Source organism: Neopsephotus bourkii, unplaced genomic scaffold (genome assembly GCF_033783945.1).
Source record: "Neopsephotus bourkii isolate Nb327-2 ecotype Australia unplaced genomic scaffold, CSIRO-AGI_Nbou_v1 NB_234, whole genome shotgun sequence".
In the NCBI taxonomy this organism is placed as follows: Eukaryota; Metazoa; Chordata; class Aves; order Psittaciformes; family Psittacidae; genus Neopsephotus; species Neopsephotus bourkii.
Genome location: NW_026900744.1, coordinates 14020656 through 14035382, shown reverse-complemented (window position 1 = coordinate 14035382; position 14727 = coordinate 14020656). Strand labels below are relative to the sequence as shown.

The 14727-nt window shown below is 41.7% G+C and overlaps 1 protein-coding gene across 4 annotated transcripts in view; it reads left to right on the top strand.

Annotated features, from left to right (window-relative positions):
* TEDC1 (tubulin epsilon and delta complex 1) overlaps positions 1-14727 on the top strand; it is a 77513-nt gene that overhangs the window by 27616 nt on the left and 35170 nt on the right. The window lies entirely within an intron of this gene.

The following is a 14727-nucleotide window of genomic DNA, read 5'->3' as shown; positions in this document are numbered from 1 at the left end:
TTGTAGCATGTTTTTAATTTGGTTTCCAACAGAAATAAGGGCTTATTTATAGGGAATTGTCAGTTTCCTGAATTACAACTTGTATTCACAAAATGGTTTCTTCCAGTTTGATACAAAACATTGCTTAATAACTTTGTTTTCTAAAACCTGGTAGATGGGAAGTGGGAAGAGACCTGACTGAAAGTGCCACTTAAGGCTTGTAGACTAAACCATTTTAGATCAGTTGGCTGGCTGCTATTGTATACTACCAGTGACTACACTTGGGCCAGCCAGCCAGAGTGTCTTGCCTGTGGCCTTGCATGAGCAGCTTGTCAGTGAGGACATGGAGAGACGTGATTTATCTCTCCAGGAAGAGACAAAACATATCTGTGCTAGCATTCATTAGTTCTGGAAATTATACAAGTTGACTACGTTTTTGGTAGTAAGAAGCTTTATTTTGAAAAATACTTTAGAAGCACAGAACGGTTGAGGTTGGAAGGGACCTCTTGAGTTTATCTGCTCCAATGCCTCTGTTCCAGCAGAGTGACCTAGAGCAGGCTACCCATGACCATGTTCAGATGGCTTTTGACTATCTCCAAGGATGGAGACTTCACAGCTGCTCTGGATGACCTGCTCCATACTCAGTCATTCTCACAGTAACAAAGTGTTTCCTTACATATTGAGCCAGAACCTTCTAGGGCAACATAATTTTTCCTCTTACTGTTCCATGTATGTATGTCTGCTACTCTCATATACTCAGTTATAGATGTTTCATTTTATAATTTGAAGTAGAACAATTCGTTTGTTTTAATATAACATAATACATTTGTTTTACAAATCTGTTTGTAAAAGTTTTAGTCTGTGTGAAACTGAAATAAGATTGAAATTTTAAGCTCAGCCTCTACAAAACCAATAGTTGGCAAATTTCTGCAGCATATCCAAATCTGTTTACTCAAAGAAGATACTCTTTCTGCTGCTGCCTTAAGAACAGAAGTAGAGATTGTAAATACCACACACAAAGAAATTCAGAAAAGTAGATTTGAGAGAGGGAGATAGTCTTCTGTTCAAACCCCTGAAGTACAGTGCATGATTATCTTTCATTACTGAGCATTCCTTGGATGAGCAGTTCACATCCTGCCTCTTGGTAAGGTTCAACTCTTTAGAAGATTTTCCTGGAAAATTAGTGTTTTCTAGAGCAAATGGTTAAGTCAGCTTGAAATAGCTTTCTCATTTGTGCTTCACAGTCTCTCTCCTATGGTTTGCTCTGCAGCTCAGAACACGCAGCAGCAAAGTCCTTTGAAGCTTATACATTATAGTCTTCCAGAGCTTAGCAAATGTCCAGAAAGGTCTGGTGTGCTGGTACTAGAAACTTCCAGGCTGTGTAGGACTTTACAGCTACCTTCTTCCAAAGCCTTACCCTGAGCATGTCACTGATCTGTTCTAGTAAAGCATAATGATACTCTAATAAAGCCCATTTGGTTTTGACTGCACTATTGATGAATTATTCCAGGAGTTTTCTTTCTTGCATGATGCTCCCTGTCTGGATGTCTGCTTCAGGTGTGCTCTTCATTGGAGGCCCAGGATAAAATGGAAAGAATCTTTTTGTATTTTAAACGTTGTGTTTAGGTAAAGTGCTATAGTCATGAATGGGCAGCTGTGTTGCTTTGTTAAAATCTGTAGAGTCTTCATTCTACATTTCTTAGGCTTAAACAGCAAATACGTGATATAAGGGATGCCCCTTCAAGCAGGGGTGATCAATGAGAGAGACAGAGGTGGGGTGGCAGGAGATGTTTTCTTAAAACTGTGAGTGGCCACAATCTCCATCTCCAGTTCTGGGTTCTGACAGGTGCTAACCTAAATGGGCTTCTCCAGCTCCAGTGCATGTGTGTGGGAAACTCTTCTCATATGTCACTTACTGCTTGGAATGGTCCAGAATTGGAACTGTTTGTCAGCATAATCAGCTGTGAAATTCTTAGCTACTTGAAGCTCCTGAATCTATTAAAGAAAAGGGGTTCCTCTATGCTGCTCTCTTGTGCCTGATTCTAAAATAAGCAGGAAAAAAAGCAGGAAATCATCACAACACTTCTGTATGAATATTTTTGAGAGTCTTAAAATTCTTACTGTCATCATTTGAGCAATCTTTATAGTTTTTGCTTCCCCCTACCCTTATTTCCCAAAAGTAGCCTCCAGAAGTCATACGCTCAGTATGTATGACGAGCCTGCTATAACAAGGTAGTAGGGACTTGAAAAAACAAGGCTGTTTCAAGTGTCAGTTTTCCAGATGGATATCATACTCAATATGCAAAATTATATTTCTTTGGAAAAATGTAATAAAAAGCCTCTAATTTTGAAATATCTTGATAAGATAAAGTAAATTATATGTATTTGAATAGATTGGTTTTCAAATATTGGTGCAGATGGCACCACTCTGCCAAATGTTTTTTCCCAAAACTGTGAAGTAATTTTTTTTTTCCCTCTTAAGTAATGTGACATTTCTGTTAATGTTACCTCAAATAACAGCCTGCTGCATGGATCAATAAAAAGAGCAAGCACGTCAATATGTCTTACTGTTATGCATCCCTGTTGTTGGATGGTGCTATGAATTTCTTCTCATGTTAGGTATCCTTCAAAGGCTAGAAATGCAAAGTGGATTGAAGTGTCAAAAATTAGCTATCACAGAAAGGACATTTGGCTGATTCTGTTGAAGCCTAGGGTTCATTGTCATCAAGAATATCCTGGGAGATAAGTTGTTCTGACCTGTAATAAACCAAGAGATGTTTAGTCTGACAGGAAAAGTGTGATAGGATACAGATAGCTGTGAAGTTAAACTTCAGTTTATGAAATGGAATAAGACATGCTACTCCTTTTCTCTAAAAGTTGCACATTAACATGATTAAAACGTTCTTCCCTTGGATTTTTGATTTAAAACTCTTTTAGTGCTTTTATATACAGGGATTTTCCTGGACATTATTATTCTTTTATCATCATAAATGTCTTTGTCAGATTTATAGAGCTGGAAGCATTCCAAGTATAATAGTTTTAATTATATTTTTTCTCCAGTGAGGCATGATAAAAATTTCAACTTCTCCTGCAGTTTGGCTTGGCTGTGCTTATCTGTATGTGTTTGGCTGTGAATTGCAGGTCACTGCTGAGTTTAGTTCCTGTGCTGCCCAGGGGTGTCAGTGAATATGATGTGACATTATTCCAGCTGGCTTCAATTTCCAGTTGAAGTACATGTGCATGCCTGTGTTAGCTCTTGACCTCTGTGTGTATGTCCTTTCTTTCCCAGAATACTGTTGTGTCTTTTTGAGCAGCAAGTGACATCTGCCCGAAATTTTCCAGGGCAGTATGGTCTATCTCTGACATTCCTCTTGTGACTGTCGGACAGTGGTTGTGATGTACAACCAATTAGGTAGTTTTTTATCAACTGAGCACAATATAATCGCATTCTTGTCTATGAAGCCCATAGCAGTGTCACCAGAGCTGATGTTTTTACCTTGAGCTTGAAAAACTGCATGTTGCACTTAAGAGTCATTAATTAACTTTGTCATCAAATTGTTACCATATAGAGATCAATGAACTTTGAAGCAAAACAGCCTACTCCTTTGTTTTCTTCTGCCTCTTCAGATACTGCTTTATATGTGGAACTCAATCTCACAGCTTCTGTGATTAGCAGAGATTAAAAGTTGTAGTCCGAACTCGGGTCATTGGTACAGTGCTGGCAGTGCAGGATTAACATTGAAATTGTAATGAGTAAAGGTGACACCTTTAAATGCCAGTAGATCAATTTACTGAGTGTGACAGGAAATAAATAATGCAGCTGTCTGCCAGATGGACATGCAAAGAAATTCATAGAACTTGGATGTCAATATCTAATAATTTTGTATTGGATTTTTTTTGAAAAAAAAAAAAGAAAAAAAGAAAAAGACCATTAACACATTTTAAAGGAAATATATTTGGCTTAAGGAACTAAGGACTTTGGTAACAAGTAAATAGGAGCAAACAAATTGTCTGACTTTGCATATATAATGTATGGTCAATTCCAAGCCCATAAAAAATTCAGGTAAGCTTTAGCTCTCCAAGTAGCAGGGATTGGGTAGGATGGAATAGAGTGGTACAGGCATAGCACTGCTCTGCCTTCTGGGCTGTTCATGTATCATGGAAGGAAGCCAATGTACGTGTCTTGCTTCCTTCAGTCAGATGGAACTCCATAATTTCTTATTGTGACGTTCAAGGGGTAAGGGATCAAGTTGTAAGATAAGCTGATTCTGGACCCTAAATCTTGTGCCAATTTCCATTTAAAACATGTGTCCAGATGGCTGTTAGGGATGGGTGACACAACAGGTTTATTCCCTGTGAGTAATAGCCCATGGTTTTAATTCATGCAAAGCACTAAAGAGCTTTGTTCTTTTCAGAACAAGTTCATTCAGACTGGGAGCTGATAGGCTTTGAATTTTCTAGTTACTTTGCATGAAATTTGAGTCTTTACTTTGCATCATATGCCTGCACATATGGGCTTGTGCACTTCTTGCATGAAGTCTTCCTGATCTGCTGAAGTATTTTAGCTGCATAGGCATGTTAAATGGTAAGATCAACGAGTATATTCAGGGCACAAACACCACGTGAGAGTTTTTGGTCCATTTCCATCTGAGTGACAGCACCACCTCCTGGAATGTCTGTGAAGGCAGAGCAGCAAAAGTGAAGCCTGTTATTTAATACAAATTATTCAACTGGTTACTGAATAACTGCAATGCTATTGCATCTTCTCCAGAAATGGATTCTAAGTTGCTGACTGTCCTGGGTGAAAATGGAGTACCTATGGCAGAATAATTCTAGCTGCTGTGTTTCAGGCGATACTTGGTGTCCTTTTCCTGGTTGTTTGGTACTTCATGGAATGTTCCTGGTGGTGACAGACACTGCAGGCAGCCGCTAAATGAAAATAAACAGTTTAAATCCTGCTGCTAAGCTTGACACTGTGTCACTTCATTGATTGACACAGACCTGTGCTAGCCTGTAGTATTTCTGGAATCAACCCTGTTATGGTCTTGTATGGTAGGGGTGAAGGGTATGTAACCTTATTTGAATTTCAGAGAGCCTGCTAGGGCACCATTGATATTTTATGATGTCCTTTCATCTGTTGTACAAAAAGCAGTTGAACCAACACAATTCTCAGTGTAGATACCGACAGAAAAAGTCGCATTCACGCTATAGTGTGTGATGCTGTTCTGTAGAAGATGAATTCAGGAGGCAAAGGCTTGCACTGCATACAAATTCCAGAAAAAAAAAATTATCTTTTCTGAAAGAATGACCTTGAGCTTCAAGGATAAACTGCCTTCATTGGTATAAATTGGCCTAGATTCATTATCTTCTGCGCTGCTCTGGCAACTAATTCTTTTTGATCTGGCACTCAGCTTTTTATATGTTCATTGCTTCTTTTCCTTGGTTAAAGCCACGGTTTTGCCATTTCTGTCATGGAACAGGATCAGCATTTCGTGTTGTAACTACAGTTCTAATTAAGGGAAGCTTTGCCTGTTTGTCATTGTCTTTCAGTTTCTTGAAAGGAAAAAAAATACTTGAAATTTTTCAAATGGACCCTGCATAAAAAATACTACAGCATAAAGTTCAAGAGTAACTGCATCAGGGCTTGTGAGGATTTGTGAAAATGTGGGGGGATTTGTTTAGTTTTGTTTTTTCTGCGCATGTTCTGTCTGAAATTTCTCTGTAGTGAGTCTTGACTCCACAGAAATCTTCATGCAGATTCATTTTACTAAGTGTAATGCCAGGCTCTGTGTGAGCTGTGACACAATTCTCAGAGCAGTAGGGCAGAAGAGACAGCCAAGCCCCGAACGACTGGAACACAATGAGATTTTTAGACTTACTCTATGCACTGCTAGAACAAGCTTAGTTTGAATCTGTAGTGACTCCTGACCACTTAATAAATCTGCTTACAAGGCTTCTAATGACCAGAATGTTTGGATTCTGGCACTTGAATTTTCAGAACAGCAGGTAAGCTGATAGATTTTGTAGCAACAACATTTGTTTTTCTTTTACAGAACTTTTTTAAGGCATGGGTTTTTCTAACCCAATGCATCAAAATTTTTACCCATTTTAAGCAAGTTTATTTTTAATTGATGATTGCTGTTGGGTACATCTTAAGTATTTTAATGATGAAATTAGAAGTAGTTCTAGAACTGATGATCTTTAATCAATTTCAGGGTTCACCGATGAATTGTATGTTAGGCCCATAGACACGTATGTTTTGAAAAGGTCAATTATGACAAGTTTTTTGAATTTGCATCATTATGCTTGCCACAGTACTGAATAAAAATAGCAAATGCATTTGCCCTTTTAAAGTATTCAAGTTTTCCTCTCTTCCTGTCTTTAACTTGCTTTTACTAAGCCATTCTAATATTATTCATTGAAGAACATGGGAAACGTGACTGTGTTAGGAGCTGCAGGCTGGGAGCAGAAGTTGGGCTCTAGACAGGCAGTGGAAAGGGATAGAATGGCCAGTGGAGAGCCTTTTTGCTCTGGCTCTTGTTCAGTGAAGTCAGAAGCTGGAAGAGATCCCTGGGTAGGAGGCCTGTGTGAGGGCATTGGGCGAAGCAAGGTGGCTCTGATGATGTGAAAGAATTCAGACTAACTGGATGAAAAGAGACTTGAGTGAGGCGTTAAAGAGAGGCTGTGGCAGAACGGGCTGAATATGGGCAGGGACGTCAAGACCAGAGAGGAGGATTAGGGTAGGGAGCTGAGAACAGGGAAAATGAGTCTGTCTAAAGACTTAAAGCACTGTCTTGCTCCTTGTGGGATTCTGAGAAATTTCCTACTTGCAGGAAAATGTCATCCCCTTTCAGCAATGGTCCAGGTGGACAACCTACTACTGCTGCTAGTTAGTCTATTGACCCAAGAGTCTGAAGCATATGTAGTACCTCTAGAGATTATGGTCCTGCAGGCATCTGGGCATCTCTGAATGCTGCAGGAGGAATTTTCAGATGTATCTTTCTAAAAACACAAAAGATACTCATTGTCTAAATTGGAGTACGGTGTTGCAGTGCAATGCATGTTTATTAGGATACTTTATCCCAGAACCATTATATCAGATGGAGAGCAGAGTGCCTTGTTTCTGAGCCAGAGCTGTGGTGGAGAAAATGGTTGAGGAAGGTGAAGAATTAGTTGTATTAGCGGGCAAATTGTTGGAAGAGGAGGAAGCCTTAATAGCTGAGACAGTAGAGCTTTGTCCTGGAGAGCCACAATCTTCTGTGCCTTTCAGTTCTTACGTTAAATAATGCAAGTTACTTCAGCTAGGCTTTCCATGGTGGGCTGCCAATGGGATGTTCACGTTCTTTGTGAACAATTTGATGCTCAGTGTTTTGATTTCTGGAAATGTTGAGTATTCCCAGCTGGTGCTGAACTTGGTGGGACCTGTGCTTGAATCTCCTACAGAGTTTGAGCATGCAGGCAGCATCACTTAGTAATGTCAGATTTAACCCCAGATGGTATAATAAGTCCTTCAGCACATGCTGAAGCAATAGGCTGGATCCTAAAGTCAGTAGAGTTGTGTGTGTTAATGCAGACTGGGCCAGCTGCCTGGTGTCTTCCACTCGAGCTGCTCAGCTGAAGGAGCTACATTGGCTCAGGAGCCAACTCTGAAAACTACATAAAGCATTTCTGCAAGCTGTTGAGTTGTGCTGTCTGGGTGTATCCATGAAGTGCTTTATGGTAATTTTAAAATTCCCTGAAAATCAGGTCTCGGAAGTCCCAGTTAATGCAACCATAAGAAATGGAAACATTTCACTTTCATCTCTCTGCTTTCATTTCCCATTTGTAAAATGGCAACAATATTATCATTTTGTCTCACATGGGTCATTAGGAAAGAGAACTTGTTTATGTGGAAGATAAAAATTCTGTCTTCAGAATGGGGTTTGGGTGATGTATGGCAAATAAGTCTGTGGCTTTCCTCTGAAGAATAGACAGAATAATATACAATTTATAAGGAAAAGGAATAGCTTGTGGAGTGAGCACCAGCCATTCCGGGCCCCGGGTGAGACAGATTTTGAAGCGAAATATTTTGGTCATGTAATTCTAGACCTTGTACGCACAGGATGGTCAAACTAGTGTAGTTTAGACAGCTTGAATTGTGGCACTTTTAAACTTTGAGTGCTTAAATTTCTAACCTTAGCAGTTCTCTTATTGGATTGTGTATTAAAAGTGTAAAACATGCTTACTGCTATGAGCTCTGAATAACACTGCCAGTCAAAGCCGATGCTTGCCCCTAGCCCGTTAAATTACTTCACTTATTGTGATGTTGTTGCAGCCACAGTTACTTTAGATGTTTTACATGCATCATAGTCAGATTGGTGAGAGCTAACATGGGAGCTGACATTAATATTGCAGAGAAGAGCAGATCTGATAACATACTGAATTATACATGGTGCTCCAGCACCTAAGTGCAGGAGGCCTGCAGGCTCACAAGAAAGCTCGAGGGAGCTGAGTGATCCAGAGTACTCGATTTTTAATGGTGGTTGTTCAAACAAGAAGGAGTGGAGGCTTGTAAGAATGGATTTAATATGAAGGGCACTTGCAGGCTCAAACAGAATATAGCCTCTGTGCTGCTATATGATGAGCAGGGTTAGGAGAGCATCTATGGTACTTGGCTGATCTGAGCTGGCTGTTTGACCCTGCCTGACGGTCCTGCCGTGTCCTAGACGACTGCTTTCCCCTTGGTGCCCTGATATTGGTAAGCTGAACAACAGAGCAAGAGCTGGCTTTAAATCCCTGTGGGTTATGTTCGTTGAAAGATTTATTCTTTCTCTCTGGCTAATCTCTGGTTTGGTCTTCTGATTGTGCAATGCCAGGAGCAGAGTGCCTTCCATGGTACTGTGCACAGTGAAGTCCCCTACACTGGGGTAGGTAGAGATTCAGAGCCTGCAGGGAGGATGAGCTATACTGGGAAACCCTCAGTTTCCTTGTGTGTGAGGATGCTTCAATACATTAAAGAGTTTTTGTTCTTTTAGTGGCGCTGCGTAGATCACCTTTAAAATCCAGCAGTAATTGGATTATTGTTGATTTTTTGGGGGAGAAGGCTCTTGCTTTGAAGCTTGGTATGTTGAAGATTATTGAAAATGGAAAAAGCTGTTGTATTTTTCTCTTCCAGCTGTGTACATGGGAACCCCTCCTCGCAATTACTGGAGTAACAGTGGATACTGTATTGCAAATGGAGTGATTTGATTGTTATTATGTATTGCCTGTAGAGTAGGAGAGTGGCTACTTGAGAAAACATTTTAAAAATGAAATAAAAAAACCTCTCAGTGATTCAGGTATCATTTTTTCTTCTCACATTTCATTGCAAGGAAAGAGTAAGCACTAAGAAAGCAAAGAAACTGTCAGTGACAGCATGTGCTGCCCACCCGTGCTGCATGGCAGGAACAAAGAATTTAATTCCTGCATTTTTTTAATGATTCACTCTACAGAAGGAGTTGTTCAACTGCCATGTCATTTTCCTTCTGAAATACCACAGCAATTGGTTTTCAGTTCATTTGCTGACATTTATCATATAAAGCATGGTTTGCTGTAGTAGCTATTGAAACCTCTTGGAAATGGTAGATCAGGTACTCATTTGCAAAAATAAGGCAGAGCGTATGCAAACCTTGTAATCTGTGTAAAATCAGGAAGAATTAGAGGTCAAATGGCTTCAAAGCTGCTTTTAGATAGTGTCTACTTGTAGCTGAGTTTCTGATCCTTAAGAAAATGAAAGGGCCTGGCCAGCTGTGCACTGTAGAAGCAAGAGCAATCAAATCGTGCAAGATAATGTATATTGTTATTTCTAAGGCAGATTCGAGTCAGTTTTAGAAGGGATGGCTTTGAAAAATAGTTAAATATAGATGATTTACCTTCATATGCTTTGTGTGGTTTCACAAAGCAGTCTCCCTGTTGGGGCAGGCACTGGACCAGTTGTCTTGCAAGCGGAATTCCTCTCCTAATTTCCATGGTCATCCCTGTTGTGCTGCTGTTGCAGGTTTCCCTCCCTTCTGAAAGCAGTGGGGCTTGGCTTCCAGGTCCTGCCTGGAAGATGGACAGAGACTGTCCAGAGCCAAGAAGCAGCTGGAGGGTCAGGGTGGGTGTTTGGAGTTGATGACAGGAGAAAGGATGAATTACTATCTATGGGAGAGTTAATTTAGGGAGGTTGGAGAGGTTAGAAACATAGGGAGTGACTTTTCCTTGTGCTGCAGAGAGAAAGAAGCCTCTGCAGGAGCTAAACTGTTTTAAATCTCAAAGAATAAATATGATCAAAACAATCTCCTCTGTTTCTCCTTCCCTGCACTGTCTGTGGTGTCAGATGGTTTTCTGCTCATCTGATGCCTGCTGTTACCAGCTGGTTCGGTTCCACCTGCTCTGGGACAGACACTTTCCACCTCCGCAGTCCCCTCAGCTCCTGCCTGTGGTTCCCTTTCGAAGCAGTGTGGAGTATTCCATCCGAGAAGGAGGCAAAGACATGTAATTAAAGCAGTTTGAGAAAGACAAGGATGGAGAATGTGCCTGTGTTTACATATCACTAAGGGAAAATCCTTATAGCCGAACTGGTTAGAGATGGGTTGGATAAGTGAGCTGTAATGTGAGTAGAAGATTGTTTGGGCCACTGAACTCAAATTGGTGCCTGATTATTAGTGGTGTCTCTCTGAGATCAGCTTCTGGGCCAGTACTGTTTAACATCTTATTTGTGGCTTGCATGATGGGATGGAGCACACCACCAGCAAGTGTGTGAACAATACCAAATTGAATACACTTGAGGGCAGTGCTGCCACTCAGGGGGACCAGGAGGGGCTGAAGAAATGAACTGAGATGAGCCTCAGGGAGCTTAATAAAGTCTAGTGCAAAGGCCTGCATCAGGATGGGAGGTGACTGCTTAATAAGCAGCTTTGCAAGAAAACCCCAAACAAATCAAACCAAATACCTGGGATTCCAGGAGGAAGGCAAATTGCCCAGGAGCCAGCAGTCTGCCCAGGCAGCAAAGGCTGACTGCACCCTGGGCCCTGCTAACAGAAACAGCTGGCAGAGCAAAGGGAGGCAGTCCTGTCCCTCTGTCTAGTGCTCATGACACTGAGTGCTGGGTGTCTGGTTTGGGCTCTCCAGTGCAAAGACAGTGTCATACAGGAGCAAGTCCAGTAAGGCCACTGATGTGTTTGGAGCTGGAGCACACACCAGGCTCTTCTCGGAGGTGCACTGAGAGAGGAGGAGGGTGACAGGCAGAGGCTGGAACATGAGACATTATGGCCAAATACAAGGGGGGAAAAATTGCCATGACGGTGGTCAAAACATGGAACTAGATGCTGGAGGAGTGACATCTCTGTTGTTGATGTTCTGGACTTGCTTGACAGAACCCTGAGTGCCTGGCAGTCAGAAGGAGATTGAATTAGAGACCTCTAGCGGTCCCTTGCCACCTATGTGGTTCTCTCGGCAGCTGATGGTAATTAGCATGAGAGCCTCTTCAGATGACAAGTACTTGCGTGTCACGCAGCCATGAATCATGTAGTTGTTGCACTCTGTACCTGATTTCACTTCCGAGTCCCCCTTTGTGGAATGGATGCTGTATTTTTTTTTTCCAGACAGTTTTAGTGCTAAAGTATTTCTTTAGATAGTTTTTAAGCAAGGTGGTCTCTAGCTGCAGTTAGTGTCTTTTTGGAAGACCTAGCAGCACTATATAGCTACACTAAAGCAAATCGTTCTCCCTCATGGCATTATTACCTTCATCTGAAAATTTCCCTAGGCTGCAATTTGTCATTAATATTGCCTTCAGTTAAACCTAGCCATACCAAAAAAAAAGAGGAGTTAATAGAGCTGCAGTTCTGGAGTTGCCATCACCATTTCTAGGGGGTGAGTTATTACTTAGTACATTTTATTGACCAAGCATGTAGAGTTCTTGGTCCTTGAAAAATGATGCAGTGGTTCATCATGGACTCCATAAATTGTTGGACTATGTAGCAGCAATATCTTACTTTCCTACACCATAAGAAAGGAAGCTATTTCTGAAACACAGTGGATATATATGGTACTGTATGGCTTGACTGATATGAACACTTGGTTGTGATTGCCAATGACAGAGAAACTGATAGGGTGATACTGAGTTTCACTGCTGCTTTTGTGCTTTTGCTTGTTTTATGCCATACTTAATGTAATTTGAATGCTGTGACAATGACAGTGATACACTATAATATAATTCCACCTGAGACAATGCAGCTGGAATTAATAAGTTGGAGAGACAAGGCTGAGGTGCTTTGTCATCAGTTGGCACTGGATAACCTTTTTCTGTGGAAGTGCTAACGAACCCAGTGGTGGGAGCAAGCTGCCCCAACTCAGATGATGCTTTGGGCCAACACAGGGAGGCCAGGCAGGCTCTATGGTCAGGTGCTCTATGGCAGGTGCTATAGAAAAAGTTATATCAGCATCATATCTGGTGTGTGTGAGCTGAATGATGAAATTCCCATTTATCAGCTGAGGCTGATGTGCAGGGGCATGTGTGGTGTGCGGGGTGCCTTGTTTCAGCATTCATATTGAAATACCCTGGTCATGCTGCCTCTTAACTTTCCTTGGTAGGAGACTTCAGAATGAGAATTGCTTACTTGCTGCCATTCTCTTGTGATGGAGTCTGAAAGGGTTTCAGTGGTCCAGCCTAGTGGGTCTTAACTGGGAAATTAGGTCCTGAGGGAACAAATTAAATCTCAGGGAAAAAGTGTAAAGGTAAGGAGCTTAAAACTCATAACCCATCTCTTCAGCTGTGCCTTGAAGCTGACAGTAGCCACTAGAGAGTGCAGAGCATCTTTGCTTATGGAGTCTTTACTGTTGCTTTCATCTAAAAGAGAAATCAGTTACCCATTTCTATTGGAAAAGAGACTTTAGGCTTGTCAGTCTAGTGCCAAAATATACCTATTGATGAAGGCTGTTTCTGAAGTGCCCGAGAACTATGACGATCTTGTGATCCCTCACTGCAACCTCTGTTGTCCTGCATTCACAACTGCATGAAAAAGACACACCCATTCAGAAAGTCAAGCAAAACAGGACTGTTGCATTCTCTAGCTTTGTGCTAGTTAAAGAAGCAAACTAGAGTTAAATTCATATAGTTTTGGTCACAACTGAACTGTTGCTGGAAAGCTGTGCTAAACTGTTGTCCTGGGTTCAGCAGTAGCAGTCATTTTTCTCTTTCTTGGTAGCTGGTGCAGTGCTGTGTTTTGACTTTCGGCCTGGGAACAGAGCTGATAACAATGATGTTTTGGTTTGGCCAAGGACTTGGTGAGCCTCATGCTCTGCCAGGGAGGAGGGAAGCTGGGAGGAAGCAGAGACAGGACACCTGACCCATACCACAGCACGTCATGCCCAGGATGTAACTGGGGGTTACCCAGAAGGACAGGGGTTCTGCTGGGTCGGACTCGTTGTTCGGCGAGTGGTATTGTGCTCTTTTCCCTTGTTATTATCTCTTATCATTGTTGGTGGTGGTAGCGGTGGTGATTTGTGTTGTACATTGGTTGCTGGACTGTTCTTATCTCAACCCGTGGGAGTTGCATTCTTTCAATTCTCCTCCCCATCCCTCCGTGAGTGGGGAAGGGGGGGAGCCCCCGGGGCAGGGGGGATGTGGGCCTTGACTGCTTCCAGCCCAGCACCACTCACTGGGAGTGAGTGCACAAGCTGTCTGGCTGGGTTTAAACCACGACAACTGTGTTTTTCAGAGCTGAGAATGCGGCTCAGATAGGGAGAAGACAGGTGAAGCTTTTTTTTATAGCCTTGTAAAATTAAACTTTGTGTGCAGTTTGCCCATAATGTTAGCTCTATTGGCAGGTAGTTTTTCTTTTTTTAAATAGCCAAGGAAGTAGAGTTATACAATCAGCTGTTACTCATGCTTTGCAAGTGGTTTCAGATCTGTGCTTCTTTTAAAATATGTTTGTTGCTAATTTAAAGGACTGTGTTAAGAGCCTAGCGAGAGAAATTAATTGACATAAGGGAGACTGTAGCAGACTTTAAATTAGTAGTTTCTCTAGTCAATAATGCATATTTAAAAATGTGTGAAATACCTGCATGCATGGCAGGCTAAGATGGCTTGTCAAAGAAGAGCTAGATTGGGAGAAACTATTCATATCAAGTTGCCAAACTCACACTAATCCCATATTGAATAACTTCTTAAACTCATTGTTTCACTAGAATGAAATCTCTGATAATTATGTGCTGTTGGGTCTCACAATGGTGGAAGCCATTCTTCTTCATGTTTCTTTTTCTGTCTTTGTGTGAGAGCTAAATTTTATTTAACATTTATAATTGTTAGTGCTCAGAGGTTGGGTTTCTGTTGCTGTGGATGCTGTACAAGCCAGTCCTAGCCATGATGCCCATCTGATGGTGTCCTGTGAGTGCAGATGAAGCCATGCAGCTCTGTTCTTGACGAGCTGTCCCTTAAAACAGATCTGGGAAGCCCTGTATGTCAGTGCTCATCCAGTCCTAGGTTAAGGATCACCTAGTCCTTACAGGCCAGTGGGCAAAGAAGGTGGCAGGGAGCTGGCAGGCATCTGTGGAAAGGTCTGCATCAGAAGGTAGTTGCCATATGCCTCTGAGCACCTGTTCTTGCATGGAGCAGACATTGAGGGAAAACGAAGCTTGGGAGCCTTAGTGTGGTGGCTGGGCCTGGCAACCTGTTGGTGTACTCAGTTGAGAACAGGTGAACCCATACCCTCAACAGGAGTTTTAAGACATCCCTGTGTACAACTTGTG